The sequence below is a fragment of the Chrysochloris asiatica genome, unplaced genomic scaffold (genome assembly GCF_000296735.1).
Source record: "Chrysochloris asiatica unplaced genomic scaffold, ChrAsi1.0 scaffold00002, whole genome shotgun sequence".
NCBI classification, from domain to species: Eukaryota; Metazoa; Chordata; class Mammalia; order Afrosoricida; family Chrysochloridae; genus Chrysochloris; species Chrysochloris asiatica.
Window position 1 is genome coordinate 43,385,653 of NW_006408520.1, and position 5,011 is coordinate 43,390,663.

At 40.4% G+C, this 5,011-nt stretch overlaps 1 pseudogene; it reads right to left on the minus strand.

Moving 5' to 3' along the window:
• Positions 1-879: 879 nt before the first annotated feature.
• LOC102840616 lies at positions 880-2,507 on the minus strand (annotated as a pseudogene).
• Positions 2,508-5,011: the final 2,504 nt, after the last annotated feature.

The following is a 5,011-nucleotide window of genomic DNA, read 5'->3' on the forward strand; positions in this document are numbered from 1 at the left end:
GCTATTGTTTAATTAGCCAACATGATAACTTCTTAAAAGAAAATAAACATGATAAGGAGGTTGCTGCATTCTTTGGACTATGTGTCATAATTATAGTCAGCAAATGCACACAGTCTTAACAAAAATAGCCTTCCTCATCTGCAGTTATGAAGATAACTTAACTTTCTATTTGGCTTTATTTTTGCTAGACAACAATACACAACTGATAAGTTATAAATGATACTGTTTTATGTTATAAAAATACTAGCTTTTTCATTTATGTTTATACACATTCTCTGTTTGAGTCAGGGTTAGGCTTGTTAAGAGATTAAAGGCAATTTTATTAGAGCAGTATGCAATTATTTTATTCTAAAAGAATAAAACACATAAAAAGAAACATTTTGTTTGCAACTTGCAAAACTGAGTGATTCTTCCAAAGTGAAGTGTCAGTAACTGGCTTTAAGACCATGCCATCTTCTGAAAATGCCGTGAGTCTACTTCATAAATGCTTCAGTGTGACAGCCCATCTCAGCCTTGTCCCGGGTGAAAGAATGCAAGCTACAGGGCTGTCCTTCCCCAACAGCAGTCATTAAAAAGCTGGGATGCAGCTACAGAGCAGGGAAGCAAAGCCAGATGGAAGAGACTTTTTATTTAAAGGCATGATACCACAAATGGCCCTATGGCCTGGGTGATTTCTACTTTCACACTCATCCATTGGTATATGATCCCTTAATCTTCATTTCTTTCTTTATAGGGGCTGATTTGGATTGACTTGTTGAGAATGGTGTTCATTATCTGATAAGTCATTAGGGAAAGATTTCTGTGGTTACATGTAAACTTGTGCTGGGTTTGCTGAAGTTACAGATGGAGAGGGGAGTGAAGAAGCCAGCTATGGTGCATCTATGTGAAGGTCACACCAGCTTCGTTGTACACCTTGAAGACTTTCTCAATGGCATTGACATAGACAGCAGTTCTCAGGTCAAACCCCAGATTATACTTCATGGCTGTGCACATGATTTGTATGCACATGATAAGCCAGAGTGCATGATGTCTTTCTCGGATGCACCTGATATCCTGTCTTGAAACTCAGCTGTGAGTACAGCAGGAATCGTTCCATCGTGCTTCCCAAATTTCCTTTCTAAACTCTCTTGAACAGACATGAGCAGGTGGTAGTTAGAGTCCCTTTCGTATTTGAAGGTCAGACGGCTGTACCTGACATGGTTGAGATTCTTCAGTCACTCAAATAAGAGACTGTCACCCCTCTGGCGTTCAAGTAGAAATCAGGAATCACCATAATGCTCCTCTCCAAGAAAATCTTATCAGCTTCCAGAGTTGTCGGTCCGTTGGCACCTTCAGCAATGATTTTGGCTTTGATTCTGGGTGCATTGGATTTAGTCAGCTGCTTCTCGCTGGCCACCAGGATCAGTATGTCACAGTCTGCTTCCAAGATATGTCCTTCATAGGGCTTTGCTTTGGGGAAGCCCAGGATGGAACCATGTTACAGTTTGAAGTTTTCCAACTCCTTTGGATCAGTACCATCTGGATTCCATATGCTTCCATCAACCTCTCCAACACCAACACATTTAACACCAGAGTGATGTAAGTATCTCATAGAGTGCAAGCCCACATTATCAAATCCCTGAACAACAAAGTTTTATCCCCGAACCCTGGTGTCATTCCTAAGATGCTCATATAAGAAGCTTCACTGATGAAGTTTTCAATACCATGGAAAACACCACGGCCAGTAGCAGAGATGTGTCCGTGGATACCGCTTTGACTGATGGGTTTACCAGTAACGCTTGCATGTGCGATAACATCATAGTGCCCTATGGTGCTGGCATAGGTGTCAGCGATCCAGGACATCTCTTGCTCGCCAGTGCTCATGTCAGGGTCAGGTACATCAATGCCAGGACCATATAAAGCCCTTCTTTGCTAGCTCCATGGTGAACCTTCTTGTAATTTTTTCCAATTCATTATCAGTGTAGTTCTTGGGGTTGATCTTCACACCAGCTTTAGCACCCCCAAATGGCACATCGACGGATGCACATTTATAGTCATGAGAGAAGCCAGATCTTTTACTTCATCCACAGTCATGTCTGTGCTGTATCCGATACCTCCCTTGCATGGCGTGCGGTGCTGGTTGTGCTGGGCCTGGTAACCCCGGATGACTTCCCGGTTGGGGAAGCACAGGCTCATCACATGGTTGCAGGGCTTGATGATCCTCAGGATGCCGCACACCTGATTCCGCTTCTGGTCCACGCTCTCCGGGATTCGGAGGACTTCCACCAGTTTGTCTTCCACTTCCACGATGCTGGCGCCACGATTGAAGAAGCTCTCCACCATCTTGGAGAAGTTGGGGTCATCCTTGAGGTCGGCCGTCCCCTCGCTGCAGTGTTTCCGGGCACACTGCACCAGCCCAAGCTGCGGGGCTGCGGCGGGCTCTCCCGGGGCCCAGCCCAACAACTTGGCTGACTAGGTGGCGGCCCTGGCCGGGACAGCAGCAGTGCTTCCTCTAGGCAGCGGTACATGGCGGCAGGCAGGGGCATCACAGAGCGAACAGAGGCGTGCAGGGCCGGAGAGCGCTCTGGGAGACGGAGAATGCAGGGAGTAGACATGTTCTTTTTGACAGTGAATGCAACACCATTCCTCTTCAATTTGTCATTCCCAGAATAGAAAACTATGTGGTTATCAGATTCAAAATGACCAATACCAGTACATTTCAGCTCACTACTGCCTAAGATATCTATGTTTATGTGTTCCATTTCATTTTTGACAACTTCCAGTTTTCCCAGATTCATACTACGTACAATCCATATTCTGATTTTCAATGGATGTTTATAGCTGTTTCTCTTCATTTTGAGTTGTACCCCATCAACAAATGAAGGTCCCGCGGGCTTTTCTCCTATGTGCTTTACTCCATTTGCGTCTTCATGGTCAACTGTACTTTGAGGAGGCAGCTCTTCCCCAGTCGCATTTTGAGTGCCTTCCAACCTGAGGGGCTCATTTTCCGGCACTATATCTGACAGTGTTTCTCTGCCATTCATAAGATTTTCAGTGACTAAATATTCGGAAGTAGTTTGTCTCTCTTTCTTCCTAGTCTGTCTTCCTCTGGAATCTCATCTGAAACCTGTCCAGATGGGTGACCCAGCTGGTATTTAAAATAACGGTGGCATAGCTTTCAGAATCATAGCAACTCACAAGCCACCACAGTATGACAAATTGACAGACATGTGGTGGATTCCACCAATAGAATCCTTCAATATTTCAAATGGAGGCTTCATTTTTTTTCTTCAATTATTTTAGGTAGAGGCATTCTAAGCATGTGCTTTCCTTTTGGTTTTGTGACTCCAGATCTTTGCATATTCATTATAATACTTTGTCTTTTCCAAATGACCTTTAAAATTTTTGTTGAGCTCTTTTACATTGTCATTTCTTCCTTTACTTTTGCATCACTATACTGGAGATCAAATTTCAGAGTATCCTCTAACATCTGTATTGGTATTTTCTTTCTTTCATGTCTTTTCAATGACCTTTGGCTTTCCTTCTGTATGTTGTTCTTGATTTCATCTCATTTTTTTCCATTTTGGGTTAATAGTAGTCTTAGGAATCAAACCTACTCTTGAGAGGGTATCTAAATTCAGACGGCATATGTTCCTGGTCATATTTTGGCTCTTGTAGACTTGTTTTAATTTTCTTCAACTTCAGCATAAACTTGCATATAAGAAACTGATGGTCTGATTCCACAGTCTGCCTTGGCCATATTTTGGCTAGTTATATTGATCTTCTCCACACTCACTTCCAAAAGATGTAGTCAATTTGATTTCTGTGTATTCCATCTGATATGGTCCATGTGTAGATTCACATTTTATGTTGTTTAAGGAGGCTATCTGCAATGAAAACTCACTGGTTTTGTAAAATTCTATTATTCCATCTCCATGATTAAATTAGTAAATTATCAGAGGCTGTTAATTAGTAGATCTTTAAATGGTGAGTAAATTTTTGTTAATTATTAGATTTCTAAATAGGGAGGAAATTTTGAATCATTAATGTGAGCACAATGTACTTACAATGTCTTTATAGGTCAAAGAATGAAGCCTAAGAAAAGATCCAGAGATTGAGATGGTTATGGAAACAGGCTCAGAGAGAGGCTGGTTTTGAAGAAGGAGGAAGGGGCCATAAGTCAAAGAATGCAAGCAATCTTTAGAAATCAGAAAAATCAAGGAAATTGATCCTAAAGATTCCTAAATGTAAGCAGCGCTCCCAAGATCTTGAATTTAGCCTAGGAAAGACTGTGTTAGTCCTTTTACTGCTAAAAATCATCAAAATTTAGCCTAATAAAAACTGTGTTAGTCATTTTACCTCTAAAAACATAAAAATAATCAATTTGTGCTTTTTATGTCAATATGTAAAAATGAACACTGATTTTTTTTAAAAAGTATGTTACATCTATTAAACTAATAAAATTCTTTAGTTGAGAAAGCTACAATTATAATTGTAACATAATTATCCAGTTACTGATACTCTAATTCCATATTCACCAATCAATTCCAAACACTTACCTTCTTATTTATTCAAACTGTATGCTGAGCAAATAATTTGAGAAGCTGGGTGATAAGAAGAAAAACATGGCATCAGAATCAGAGGAAAACTCATAAAAAACCTGCAATATGCAGATGATACAACCTTGCTTGTTGAAAGTGAAGAGGACTTAAAATATACACTGATGAAAATCAAAGACCATAGCTTTTGGTATGGATTGCATTTCATTGTAAAGAAAACAAAAACCTCACCACTAGACCAATAAACAACATTCTTATTGATGGAGAAATGATTGAAGTATCCAAAGACTTCATTTTTTTTTAATTTTTTTTTATTAAGCATCAACACTCATGGAAGCAGCAGTCAAAAAATCAAAGGACGTATTGAATTAGGCAAATCTTCTGCACAAGACCCTTTTAAAGTGTTGAAGAGCAAAGATGTCAGCTTGAGGACTAAGGTGCGCCTGACCCAAGCCACGATATTTTCAATAACC